Source organism: Schistocerca cancellata, chromosome 7, assembly GCF_023864275.1.
Source record: "Schistocerca cancellata isolate TAMUIC-IGC-003103 chromosome 7, iqSchCanc2.1, whole genome shotgun sequence".
Lineage (NCBI taxonomy): Eukaryota > Metazoa > Arthropoda > Insecta > Orthoptera > Acrididae > Schistocerca > Schistocerca cancellata.
In genome coordinates this window covers 106,239,826-106,255,584 of record NC_064632.1, presented here as the reverse complement: position 1 = coordinate 106,255,584, position 15,759 = coordinate 106,239,826, and positions in this window count along the sequence as shown.

Sequence of the window (15,759 nt, the reverse complement as noted above, 5' to 3'; positions counted from 1 at the left end):
ACTTTTACTGCAGGATCCTCAATGTTAGCCATTCTTTCAGACATGTCTGAAAGAACAGTTATCACATATACAAATATATGTGCCTTGATGGCAAGTAATGATACCTTCACTTCGGATTCATTTTTCCGTCGACATACAGGGGAATCAGGTGAGGCTGTGAGTGATGAGGATAATGAACAGGGGCACTGTGTATGTTACGTAAGACATATGGGAATATTGGGTTATATGGGAGGTGTGCTTGGATAGCCGAAATGTTTAAGGTGATCACTCACGATAAGAGGAAATCCTAGGTTCAAGTCCCATTTGACACAAATTTTCAATTGCCTTCATTGGATTTGTATCAATGCCCAGTTGCAGCTGGTGTCAGAATTTCTCTTACTGTGGGATCTTGAATGGTGTCTGTTCTTTCAGACATGATCAAGAGAACAGACACCATACACAGGGCGTTTGGAAATTCCCTTTACAAACTTTTAGGACTTGTAGAGGGGAGGGAATACATAATATTTGTAATAGGAACCTATGTTCAGAAATATAACATTTCATTTCTATGATGGTTTCAATCCAGATGTTTAACTCATTTGCTTCTGCTTGAAGAATTAAATTAGGTGTGATGCAGTACAATTATTAGGTAACAATTGGAAGAGAAGCGTAATAAAACATCCATTTATCACTTAAGCACATATGTTTGTGTTAACACTCAAACATTAAATGTTAACATTATTCAAAAAATAACAAAAATAAAAAAAATTAAATCAGCATACAGAGCAGTACTGATGCATTACAACAGCAACTGATGCACACTCTCCATCCAATATGGTGTCTCTTCAATTTATAGTGCAGCAGCCAGAACTCATGTCAGCTGACCTTCCTCTGTCTCTGCAGAAGTGTTACAAATTCAACTTTTCATATGACCACACAAGAAGCAGTCCATGGGAGTTAAATCCAGTGAGCACGGCAGCCATGGAGTCACATCACCTAGGCCTAGCCATCTTTCACCATACTGTCTGTTGACATGTATCTGATATGCACTTCAGAAGTGAGGTGGTGCACCATCAGGCTGAAACCACATTTCCTGTTGGACATTCAGTGGCACAGCTTCCAAGAATGGGTCCAATGTGTTTTGTAGGAACTTTGAAACTTTTCTCTTTCCCTCAGCAGATGTCAACACATTACACATATGAATTGAAACTGTCATAAAACAGAAATGGTATGTTTCTTGATGTGGGATCCTGTTCAAAATATTATGTACTCGCTCTCCTCTACAAGTCCTAGAAGTTTGTAATGTGAATTTCCAAACACCCTGTATATAAGTATTTGCACCTTGACAATAATAATGATATCTGCACTTTGGGTGCCCTCTGCCTTTGACCTCTTGTGGGAATCAAGTGAGGCTGTGAGTAATGAGGATAATGGAGAGGGGACACAACGTATGTAGTTTGACATTTGGGAATTTGGGTTGGATGGGAAGCGTGCTTGGGCAGCCAAAGTGCTTAAGGTAATCGCTCGTGATTAGGGGGAATATGAGTTCAAGTCCCGATTGGGCATTAATTTTCACTTGTCACCAATGGATTTATTTCAGTGCATTATTGCAGCTGATGTTATAATTTCTCTTTCATCATTACACAGACTCACAGTTGTCGGCTCTTGAAGGGTGTATTTTTGAGCCATGTCTCAAAAGAACAGATATGACATTACATAAAGCATACAGTGAAACTACACTCAAAAATTTTCAATGTCTGTGCACTTACTCTCTAATGATACATTTCTGACTTAATGAAGAGAGGATAGTATGACAGTAGAAGATCATTTGAAAGATTTAAAGAAAAGTTTGAGAAGTAATACATTAGATAAGAAACAGTGTTACATAGGTCAGTGTTCTGTGTTCGCTAGGCACGTATGGTGAAAAGAGCTCATGACTTTCTGAGGACACAAGTGTTAATATTCATTTATACCCTAGGTGACTTCTGCATCTGTTTACACTATTGTCATCTTTCCATTTGCAGATCTTACCTATGTCACATCCTTGCATAAAACTTTGATAAAACATTTTGCTGACAAAGATTTTACTTTCTTTTCAACAAAGTTCTTTGGCAACTTACATACAAACACATCACCCACACCTTTGACTTCACAAACACTTTCTCACAGTGAGACTTTCAACATCACCAAACATTTACCTAAACAATGGATTTTCACAACCAGTCCAGTTATGTACAAATTTGCCACTACAAGTGTTAGCTAACATTGTATAATTGCCCCTGTTTTTTTTTTTTTTTTTTTTTTTTTTGTAAAATTTCTGAATATATAAATTTGTTAAGTCTACACAGTTGTCGAAGTACACCTCATGTGGACTGTTTTCTTTAACTTTTGAAAACTTTCTCCTTCTGAGCTACAGATAAGTCCACCTTTGGTGTAATAATGTTAAGGTTAGTATTTTTTGTTTTGAGTCAGCCATCATTCTTCAAAACACTGTCTTTTACATAAAAAACACTCTATTTAAATATTTTTCCTCTGCTACATCATCTTCAACTTCGTTGTTGTTTGTCATGAAAGTATTTCTGTGTCTATCGCTTTTAGTCCATCCATTTTAGTTTACTATCTCCATAAAACCAGTCTCAACACAAGATTTATAGTCTATTCGGTGAAGGAAAGTTACCGGAAAAAAGTTGTGTAATCTTAAATTTTTTGTAGAGTGGTATTGACGGGGAAGTGCCATGAATAACACAATACAACTCCTAACAATTGGGGGAGAGCATTGAAGCTGGGGCAAGGGATGTTTTAAGTTATTTTTTTTGTTTTTTTGTGGTTTAACTTGAAAACCATTGATTCTACTGAAAATACTTCACAGTACAAAATTAAACTATGTTAAATTTCCTATAAGAAGATACCTATTCATTCTTTAGAATAAATAATTTCTATGTTGCAGAGGATGGAATAATCACAGATTATTAAAAATAGTGTTTTAATGGTATAAAATTATTGTTTAATACTAAAAGAATTGGGTTAAGAACAAACACAGTGTGTCCCAAATGCTACTTTACAACTTCAGTGTCATACAACTTGACATGTAATTAACTTGAAGAAAAAAGTAAAGTTTCTATGGTCCACCAACTCAAAAAGTTTTTTATGTAAGATAATGAATAAATGTTTGCCTTTCCAGATGACATGAGCAAAATAACTGAAAAAGAACATTATCCTTTGCTGTTGCAGGATGTTAGAGGCACATTAATGAATTGAAGAACATGTTCTGCACAGGAAAATGCAGAGTCTGTGGCGTGGTTTGTTGAAATACAGTCAGACACCCAAGTTCAGAGAAATTTTAGAGTGTGATATGGGAAACCACCATCCTCTCAGCCATCCATAAGAAAATGCCACAGGATCTTGATGGAAACTGGGAGTGTGGACATGAAGCACCTTGAAGGCAGGCCAGTGAAAAGTGATGAAGATATAGAGAGAATTCAACAGGTCTTCCAGCATTCACCACAGAAGTCTGTTTGTAAGGTATCAAAAGAACTGCAAATCCCTCATCCAACAGTGCCCCAAGTACTCCAAAAGCATCTTCATCTGTTTCTCTGAACTTGAATGTCTGACTTAATTTCATTCAACCAAGCCACACACTGCACCTTTTCCATTTTTCAGTTCATTTATGTTGCTCTGGTCACTGTGCAGCAACAAAGAAAAAAAACATTTTTTCAGTTATGTTGTTCTAGTCAAATGGAAAGACAAAAAATCTGTTCATTATCTTACATAAAAAACTTTTATGAATTTAAGTATCAGATAAGTTTCACTTTTTTTTCTCTAAGATAATTACAAGAAAAGTTATGTGACCCTGGAGTTGTAAAGAATTTTTGGGGTGTAGAATTTTTGGGACACCCCATATTAAATGTTTTTTCCACATCTAAGTGCAGTAGAACCATTTTGGGATAAATTGTGTTTTGGGGGGTGTAACAGGATGGAGGGTTGGAGTGTGAGGAAAGGTAGGTCACCAGAGCAAGTGTTTCTTTTCCACAAAGTGCATTGCCACCATATGGTAATATTGTAAAAAGAATAGATTGCTACACGCCATATAGTGGAGATGTTGAGTCTCAGATAGGCATAGAAAAAATATTGTCAAACAAGAAATCTTTCGGCCAAACAGGCCTTCTGAATTAGACATCATACACACACACATTCACGCAAATGCGACTCACACACACGTGACCACTGTCTCTGGCTGTCACATTGCACATCATTTTGGCACTGACATGTAAATGAAAATGAAAACTGAAAACAGATGAGACTGAGTACAGGAATAAAAACACCAGAGATGCTGCAGTAAATTCCCTTGTTATGAGCAGTCAACTAAAGAGGCATTAGATTTTACATTGAATGCAACACAGAATTAACTTCTTTCCTAGCTCGCATTTATCAAGAATATTTTGCACAGTAATAGTTCCAAGTGACTGGGAAGAGTTTATGTCACAAAAAATGTAAAACATCAGATGCACCAAATCACAGACCAACACTCCTGTCTTATTTCTTTTGCAAACCTCAAATATTATGTTCCTGGAGCAAAACAAGCTTCTCTCAAAGAATCAGCATAGATTCAGGAAAAACCATTTATATGAAAACAGCTCGCTTTATTTGAATACAACTTGCAAACAGTAGATGCATGTGAACGGACAGATTAAATCTTACTAGATTTCTGAGAGGTGTTCAACACTGAATCACACTGCTGACTAATCACCGAGATACAATCATACAAAGTATTTTTACAGGTATATAGTAGCCTTGATGAATAGATACACAGGCCTTTAATGTTCTTAAAATGCATAAATGATTTATCAGATAGTATCAGCAGCACAGCATTGACATGCAAAAGATTAGATTAGATTCAGTTTTCGTTCCACAGACCCAAAAAATGAGATGATTCTCATGGGTGTGGAACATGTCAGAAAGTATAACATAAAAAACATAAAACATTTGAATATAACACTCACTACCCTGATCACTTGTCAGGTTATTGTCAAAATATGTGAATATATTACATTAAACTGGAACTGCTAATATTTACAAAACAAATATACTGTCAGAGGGAAACATTTTACGCTCTATTAATAAATTTATCATGCACATAAGCTGGCCTAACAGTCTGTGTTAAGACATTCATCTACAGAGTAGAAGGCGTTACTTATCAAGAAGTCTTTCAACCTCTGTTTGAACCGTGCTTTGTCTGAAACCAAGTTTTTAATGGTTGCTGACATTATTGAAAATGTGTGTTCCTGTGTACTGGACCCCTTTTTGGGCCAAGGTAAGTGATTTTAGGCCTTTATGTAGATTGTTCTTTTTCCTAGTACTGATACTGTGTACTGATCTATTGGTTGGAAATAGAGATATATTACTTGCAACAAATTGCATTAAGGAATAAATCTATGGAGAAGCAGTGGTTATTATACAAAGTTCCTTGAACAGGTTCCTACATGATGTTCTTGAATTTACAGCACAAGTTATTCTTATTACATGATTTTCACACTAAAAACTTTTGCTCAGTTTGATGCGTTACCCCAGAATATGATCCTATATGACATAATAGAATGAAAGTAAGCAAAGTATGCAAGTTTTTAATATTTATATCTCCTACATCTGACATCATTCTCACTGCAAATACAGATTTGTTAGCTGCTTAAGCAATTCTGTGGTATGCCCTTCCCAACTGAATTTATTATCGAGTTGTAATTCCAGAAATTTAACACTGTCAACCTCTTCAGTCTGCATGTCTTCATATTTATACACATGCTGTAAGGAAATCTCTTACAGGTTTTGAACTGCATATAGTGAGTCTTTTCAAAGTTTAATGACAGTGATTCTGTAGTAAAAAGAATACGTGTGTAAATTGTAAGGACAAGATCTCGAAGTTAAATGAACGAATATCCAGTATACAAATGATAATCAGTGCTTTAAAGCTGGACATACAGAAAAACATGAGTCGCTGAAGAAGCAAGAAAACTCAACCTCTGCAGACAAGTGGCAAATAACAACGGGAGAAAACTGCACTCAGAAAGCACAATCCCAAAATAGCAGTGAAACTTCAGTATGTATAAACAGTGAAACTTTATGCAATAAAAACTGCACTCAGAAAGTACAATCTCAAAGCAGCAGTGAAACTTCAATGTGTATAAACAGTGAAAGTTTAATGCATAAAAACTTTCAAACTAGAACATATAACGACATTGTGGGAGTATTCACTGCTGAAGATTCAATGAACACGCCAGCCAAAGTCAAAAAGTTACGAAATGAACCACAAAAAGTAAACAAACCGTTGCACGGTGAACTTCCAACTGCTAACATTGTAAAATACAGAAAAATATGTGTGTTACGCGATAGCCACGGCCATGGAATTGCTGCAGTGCTAATGGAAAAATACAATTACAGGGCAAACAGTTTCGTGAAGCCTGGGGCTCCATTAGGTGAACTTAAAAACCTTACAAAATAACCTGAAGTAACTAGTTTGTGTAAGGATGACTTTGTTGTATTGCTGGGAGGATCATATGATGTATATAGAAATTAGTCTTTCAAGGCTAGCACGGAATTGAGAAAATGACTCAATAATTTATCTCACACGAATGTGCTCATTGTAAATATCCCATATCATCACGATTTACCGAGGTAGTCATGTGTAAACAGTGAAATTCATGCCGCAAACAAGAGTTTCAGTGAAATATGTACTCACTTCGTTAATACAGATGTTATTGACATAAACAGTTTGGAACGAAGGCTCCATACAGTTCATGGTCTTCATTTGAATGCATTAGGAAAGGAGGCACTTACGGAAAAAAATTTTACTCGTATTTCGCAGTGCAATGAAGTACCCAGGCCAAGTGGAAATTGATCGCAAGTAACAAAGCATTCTTTTCATGCAGCGAACAATATAGCCATCAATCAGTGTCAAATCACGAAATGGTTTAAAACCAATAGGGCAGAAAGTAACATTCAAGCTGGGAAACAAACTCAAATTACAAAATGGTTCAAGCCAAAAAGAAATGAAGCACAAATTTTGGAAGCTCCAAAAATACTGGAAGACAAACAAGCTGCTGTACATGTGTCTTCCAGAACAAGGAAAGCTCCAGAGAGGAACAGTGATTTTTTATGGCAAGCACCAGGGAAATCACTTCAGCACCATCCAGATCCAGTGCCATCAAGAATGTAGCTATGGATGTAAGTACACAATATCAAAGTGACAAAGAAAGGTACAAGCCAAGTGAGCAAGCTGATGGGCTGCTACAGAAGAATCCAGACCTACCCTTTTGTGAGGATGGCTCATTATTAAATACTAGGTCTTTAAAAAATAAAATTGATGACCTTAGTAGTAACTATATAATGCATTGTAATATAAATGGTTTAAGTGCTGAATACTCATGTGACAGAAGCTCTAAGTTAGATGAGCTACAAGTTTTTTATCTGAATTTCTAAATGTTAAAGTAATTTATTTAAATGAACACTGGCTTCGTAGTGATACCATAAAAATCTTAAATAAAATTGAAAACTTCAAGGTAGCTACCAGCTTTTGCAGGATAAATAAATCATGAGGAGGTTCATGCATACTCATTCATTCTGATTTAGATTACCATGTAAGATGTGACTTCAATTGTTTTAATGAAGAGGGTATTTTTGAGGGTTGCTGTGTTGAGTTAAAGGACTTAAATGTTGTTATAACATCAATTTATAGAATCCCAGGGAAGGTGACAACTGAGCATTTCCTATGTAAATTTCAGAGTTTGTTAGAATACCTCAGTAAAGAAAAGAGGAAAAAAATTGTGGTTGCTGCTGATTTCAACATCAATGTGTCGAATGAAACATGTGAGGTATCAAAATTTACAGACTTAATAAAAAAATATGGCTTCAAATTAAATTTTTCTGAATCTACAAGAGAAAATGCTCAGTCAGCTACATGCATTGACAATAATTTAACGAATTACATATTTGAAGATGGATCTGGATCTAGGAATTTCTGATCATTCAGCATTATTCATTGAGCTACCCAGAGCAGGTAGAGAAGTCCCATGTAAAAAATCTTGTGTAAAAAGGATCTTCAACCAAGAAACTTTTGACTCTATTCCATGATAAGCTCAAGGAGACAGAATGGCACTTTGATAAAAATATTTCATGCATGGCAAATTTTGAAGCATTTCTAAGGGATTTTCTAAGTGTTTTCAATGAAATGTTTCCACAAAAAACTTATTTTAATAAAATGACAAAATTAAAATGGATCACTAAAGGTATAAAAATCTCCAGTGCTAAGAAAAGGCAGCTACATAAGGAACTAAGACATAATAAAAAAAAATTGAATTTATTGAATATGTTAAACGATACAAAAGTACATTTAAGAAAGTTGTCAAAGCAGCAAAGCAAATGACAAATAATAAATTAATCTTAAAACATGAGAATAAATCAAAGGCTGTGTGGTCAGTTGTAAAACATGAATTAGGTATCAAAGCCTCTAGACATGGAATTAGTACAATTAAGCTTGAAGATGAGATCATTGTAAATCCGGCTCAAGTTTCAGAATGCTTCAATGAGTTCTTCATTAATGTAGAGAAACAAGAGGTTAATGTTTCAGATTATGAGAACAATGTATATCCCTTTGGTCTAAATCATTATTCTGAATGCCTCACAAAATTCAAAACAGTTTCAACAATAGATGTAGAAAAAATTATATTAAAACTAAAAAACAAAAATTCTGCAGGTTGGGATGGAATACCAGTAAAAGTCCTTAAATTTGTGTGTAAAATAATAGGATACCCACTATCTAAAATAATAAACCAATCCTTTGAACAAGGAAGCTTCCCAGAGGTGCTGAAGTATGCAGAAGTAAAACCGTTGCTCAAAAAAGGGTCAAGAGAGGATATGGGGTATTATCATCCCATCTCCCTCCTTCCAGTCCTATCAAAAATCTTTGAAAATGCTGCTGCTATGCAGATTCGAAATTTTATGGAGAAATATGATATTATTACGGAAAACCAATTTGGTTTACAGCATGGCAAAAGTACTACTTATGCAATTAACAAGTTTATCAACAAGATCAGCACATCATTAGACAACCATAATAAAGTTGCAGGAATCTTTTGTGATCTCACAAAAGCCTTTGACTCTGTAAATCATGCACTGCTCATCTATAAGCTTGACAAGTATGGGATCAAGGGTAATGTTCTAAATTGGCTTACTTCATACTTATAAAATAGGAAACAAAGACTGATTGTCTCATCAAATGCAGCAAATTACTATTCAAAATGGAAAACAGTAGCCCAAGGTGTCCCTCAAGGCTCGATTCTAGGACCTATTTTGTTCTTGTTCTATGTTAATGATTTGCCGAACAACATAAATGTTCCATCAATTTTATTTGCAGATGACACATCTGCATGCTGGCAACAATCATAGCAAAATGCCTCGGACCTTTGGAGGGATTGAGTCCCACCTCTAACTGACAAACCAGGGACTCCTAAGATACGACTTGGCAAACAAATGGTAATGAGATGGGGAGCTATTAATATCAATGGGGGCTACTCTGGGAAGAAGGTAGAGCTGGCAGAGGCTGCAAGTAAGATGGGGCTGGATGTTTTAGCTGTTAGTGACAGTCGGGTAAGGGGTGAGAAAGAAGAGGAAGTGGGAGAATACAAGGTCTACTTGTCAGGAGTCAAAGCAGGAACAGCACAATGGGGTGTAGGGCTTCACATCAGGAAAGAAATGGAACCCAGCGTAGTTGCAATAAGGTATGTAAACGAACGAGTGATGTGGATAGATTTGACAGTGTCTAGCAAGAAAATTAGGATTGTGTCAGTATATTCGCATTGTGAAGGGACAGATCAAGATAAGATGGATAGTTTTTATGAGGCACTCAGTGATGTAGTTGTTAGAGTAAAGGACAAGGACAGTGTTCTGCTCATGGGTGATTTTAACGCCAGGATTGGACATCGAACAGAAGGGTATGAAAAGGTTATGGGTAAATTTGGAGAGGATATGGAGGCCAACAGGAACGGGAAACAGCTCTTGGATTTCTGTGCCAGTATGGGCTTAGTAATCACAAACTCCTTTTTTAAACATAAGAACATTCACCGGTCTTTGGGAAGGCAGGGGAACCAGATCTGTCATTGACTATATAATAACAGATCAGGAATTCAGGAAGGCTGTGAGGGACACACGTGTATTCAGGGGATTCTTTGATGACACTGATCATTATTTAATCTGCTGTGAAATTGGGATTGTGAGGCCGAAAGTGCAGGAGGCCAGGTCCATATGTAGGAGGATAAGAGTGGAGAAACTTAAGGATAAGGAAATCAGGCACAAGTACATAACAGCGATCTCAGAAAGGTACCAGTTAGTTGAATGTAGTCAATTACAGTCATTGGAAAAGGAATGGACAAGGTACAGGGACACAGTACTAGAAATGGCTAAAGAATGTCTTGGAACAGTAGTGTGTAAAAGTAGGATGAAGCAAACAGCTTGGTGGAATGATACAGTCAAGGCAGCCTGTAAAAGGAAAAAGAAGGCGTATCAAAAATGGCTACATACCAGAACCCAGGTAGACAGAGAAAGTTATGTTGAAGAAAGAAACAAAGCCAAACAGATAATTGCAGCATCCAAGAAGAAATCTTGGGAAGACTTTGGAAACAGGTTGGAGACTATGGGTCAAGCTGCTGGAAAACCATTCTGGAGTGTAATTAGCAGTCTTCAAAAGGGAGGTTAGAAGGAAATGACAAGTATTTTGGACAGGTCAGGAAAACTGTTGGTGAATCCTGTGGATGCCTTGGGCAGATGGAGGGAATATTTTGAAGAGTTGCTCAATGTAGGTGAAAATGCGATCAGTAATGTTTCAGATTTCGAGGTAGAATGGGATAGGAATGATGATGGAAATAGGATCACATTTGAGGAAGTGGAAAAAATGGTCAATAGATTGCAGTGCAATAAAGCAGCTGGGGTGGATGAAATTAAGTCGGAACTCATAAAATACAGTGGAATGTCAGGTCTTAAATGGCTACACAGGATAATTGAAATGGCCTGGGAGTTGGGACAGGTTCCATCAGACTGGACAAAAGCAGTAATCACACCAATCTTTAAACATGGAAACAGAAAAGATTGTAACAACTACAGAGGTATCTCTTTAATCTGCGTTGTGGGTAAAATCTTCTCAGGTATTGTTGAAAGGAAAGTGCGAGTATTAGTTGAGGACCAATTGGATGAAAATCAGTGTGGGTTTAGGCCTCTTAGAGGTTGTCAGGACCAGATCTTCAGCTTACAGCAAATAATGGAGAAGTGGGAGTGGAATAGGGAATTGTATCTATGTTTTATAGATCTAGAAAAGACATATGACCGGGTTCCTTGGAGGAAGTTATTGTCTGTTCTACGTGATTATGGAATAGGAGGCAAACTTTTGCAAGCAATTAAAGGTCTTTACATAGATAGTCAGGCAGCAGTTAGAGTTGACGGTAAATTGAGTTCATGATTCAGAGTAGTTTCAGGGGTAAGACAAGGCTGCAACCTGTCTCCACTGTTGTTCATATTATTTATGGATCATATGTTGAAAACAATAGACTGGCTGGGTGAGATTAAGATATGTGAACACAAAATAAGCAGTCTTGCATATGCGGATGACTTAGTTGTGGTGGCAGATTCGATTGAAAGTTTGCAAAGTAATATTTCAGAGCTAGATCAGAAATGTAAGGACTATGGTATGAAGTTTAGCATCTCCAAAACGAAAGTAATGTCAATGGGAAAGAAATATAAACGGATTGAGTGCCAAATAGGAGGAACAAAGTTAGAACAGGTGGATGGTTTCAACTACTTAGGATGCATATTCTCACAGGATGGCAACATAGTGAAAGAACTGGAAGCGAGGTGTAGCAAAGATAATGCAGTGAGCGCTCAGCTACAATCTACTCTCTTCTGCAAGAAGGAAGTCAGTACCAAGACTAGGTTATCTGTGCACCGTTCAGTCTTTCGACCAACTTTGTTGTATGGGAGCGAAAGCTGGGTGGATTCAGGTTACCTTATCAACAAGGTTGAGGTTACGGATATGAAAGTAGCTAGGATGATTGCAGGTACTAGTAGACGGGAACAATGGCAGGAGGGTGTCCACAATGAGGAAATCAAAGAAAAACTGGGAATGAACTCTATAGATGTAGCAGGCAGGGCAAACAGGCTTAGATGGTGGGGTCATGTTACACACATGGGAGAAGCAAGGTTACCCAAGAGACTCATGGATTCAGCAGCAGAGGGTAGGAGGAGTCGGTGCAGACCGAGGAGAAGGTACCTGGATTTGGTTAAGAATGATTTTGAAGTAATAGGTTTAACATCAGAAGAGGCACCAATGTTAGCACTGAATAGGGGATCATGGAGGAACTGTATAAGTGGGGCTACGCTCCAGACTGAACGCTGAAAGGCATAATCAGTCTTAAATGATGATGATGATGATGATGATGATGACACATCTGTATTAATTGAAAGGAGCCAGAAAACATCCCTCTCTACATAATAAACACAATGAACAAACTAGAAACATGGTTCCAACTGAATGGATTAAGATTGAACATCTCCAAAACCCACATGTTCCAGTTCAGAATAAAACAGTCAAAACCCCAAGAAATTAAAATAACTCATAAAAATCAGTATATAGAAGAAGTAGATTCTGTGAAGTTTTTAGGGTTAAACCTAGATAAAAATTTAAATTGGATTAAACGTGTTGACTACCTGTTAAACAAATTATGTAGCTTTGCATTTGCTATGCAAATATTAGTTGGTGCAGCAGACATGAATTCAAGGAAAATTGCATACCACAGCTACTTTCAATCAGATGTAAGGTATGGTATTATTGGGGAAATTCAAGCAATATATTGCGCATACTAAAGTTACAAAAAAGAATAATAAGGAACAAGTGCACTGCCCATCCAAGTACATCATGTCGCCCGCTATTTGAAAAACAACAGTTATTAACACTTCCCTCCTTATACATCTATGATATTATCATCTTTCTACATAGCAATTTAGAGTTATTCGAGAAAAACTGTTTCAATCACGTGTATAACATGAGAAACAAAGACAATTTTATGCGTTCCACTCATTGCTTAAACCTATCTGCGCAATCTCCTCAGTATATGGCAATGAAAATTCATAACAAGCTAAAAGGAAAGAATGATCTGAGTATGAACCTAGAGACACTGAAAACAAAGCTATATGACATACTTGTCAAATGCTGCTACTACACTGTTGAGGAGTTCATGAAGGATGAAATGAACATTTGAGCAGGATAAATTTACATATAGTCTTGTGTGTAAATGTAGCTGTCCTTCACAAAAGGGAGGAAAGAAAAATAAAAGTTTATATTAATATTAAAATTCTTTGTACCAGTTAGGCCTAAGTTGTGTTATCCATTTTTTTGACGTGTCTCCTGTACACTAATCATATGAATAGAAATTGTATGTTATGAGACGAATAAAACACTATTCACACTATTCACTATTAGCTTTAAACCATTTATTAATGTCAGTGAAAATTTGATCAGCAGCTATTTCTAAATCTGTACTTGACTTGCTACTTATTGCAGTGTTTGTATCATCTGCAAACAAAACAAACTTAGCATCTGGCAATGTAATAGACGACAAGTCATTAATGTACACAAGAAAATGCAATGGACCCCAGATGGAACCTTGAGGAAAACAACATGTAATTAATTCCCAATTAGATGAAGACTACATTTTCACTGTAAATGTAAATAGCTTTTTCTATATCAGAACCCTTGAGGAATCCAAACTGTGACTCAGAAAATATATTTTTTGCAGTCAAATGCTTAAGGAAATACTTGAACTCAACCTTTTCAAATATTTTTGAGTAAGCCACCAAAAGTGAAATTGGTCAATAGTTTGATGGTATCTCTTTATCCCCCTTTTTGTAAAGAGGCCTAACTTCAGCATATTTTAGCCAGTCACGAAATGTTTTACATTTACGAAATGTAAGAGACTGATTACACAAATAACTTAAAACAGAACCCAACTCATATGAGCACTCTTTGATTAACTTCATTGATATGTTATCATACCAACTAGAATACTTAGATTTTAATAATTTTATGATGGATGCTACTTCTTTGGGAGATGTGAGTGTTGTTTCCATTTTACTGAAGTTATTTTTAAAAACTGGTCTCAGATACTCCATTGCACTTTTCACCAAACCTGATAACTCCCAGCTGTCAAACAGAAACAGAAATGAGTAATTGATAACACCAAGCATTAAATATCTTGCCCCAGGAAGAAAATCGTCAGTAACTACAAACCCAATTCACTCCTTTTATTTGAATGTGGCATACAGTGGGGTGGGCAAAAATTGGAAACTAATTAATAACCGAATTGCTTCTTGAATAACTAAAGAAAAATTAATTGGAAAGAATAATTGAAAGAAACTGGAAGGTTCACATATCCTGACTGAACTTTAACTGGTACAATATTGACAGACCTTCAGTGTGAATACATTTAAGATCACTATTCTTCATTTAAAATTATGTACTACTTCTCATTAGTTCCATTGTGCATACAGCTGATCCAGGATCACCCCTCCGCTGCTCATGCAAATTCCTCTTGTCCTCATGCGAATGGACAGTTTGTTGCAGGTCATTCCCACATAGAAGACTTCACAGTGTAGGCAGGTCAGTTGGTAAATCACGTGGGTGATTTCACACGTGGCTCTGCCTTTGATCGTGTACACCATCTGGGTTACAGGACTGGAGTAGATGGTGGTGGTCATATGTCTGCTTGTGTCTGTATATGTGCGGATGGATATGTGTGTGTGTGTGAGTGTATACCTGTCCCTTTTCCCCCTAAGGTAAGTCTTTCCACTCCCGGGATTGGAATGACTCCTTACCCTCTCCCTTAAAACCTACATCCTTTCGTCTTTCCCTCTCCTTCCCTCTTTCCTGATGAAGCAACTGTGGGTTGCGAAATCTTGATATTTGTGTGTCCATTCGCATGAATGGACACAGGCAGACAGTGTTTGTTGGTAATGAGGATCACCCTGTGGCTAAACATGCCTTGGTGCATGGCCATCACATCTTCGCACAGTGTTACACCGTCCGGGTTATCTGGATACTTCCCACTAACACCAACCTTTCAGAACTCCGGAGATGGGAACTTGCCCTTCAGTATATACTCTCTTCTCGTTATCCGCCAGGCCTCAATCTCTGCTAATTTCAATTTGCTGCCACTCATACCTCACCTGTCTTTCAACAACATATTTGCTCTGTACTTCCCCCTTGACTGACATCTCTGCCCAAACTCTTTGCCTTTACAAATGTCTGCTTGTGTCTGTGTATGTGCGGATGAATATGTGTGTGTGTGTGCGAGTGTATACCTGTCCTTTTTTCCCCCTAAGGTAAGTCTTTCCACTCCCGGGATTGGAATGACTCCTTACCCTCTCCCTTAAAACCCACATCCACATGCTTTTCCCATCTTAAGTGTTCATCAAACCATACCCCCAAGAATTTGGTGTATGATGCTTGTTCAATCTTACACTTACCCAGTTCTACTGTAAGGTTAGTTTTTATTTTATTTGTAATATGTCTGAAGTTGATCCACATTGTTTTTTTGGCATTCACAATGAGTTTGTTTTCATTAAACCATCTGTCTGCTTCGTCTGTTGCTAATGTGACTTTTTCCTGTAAGTCAGCTTCGCTGTTTGCTTTAACAAACAAACTTGTATCGTCAGATACAGATGGTTGACTTGGTAGGTCATTGATAAATA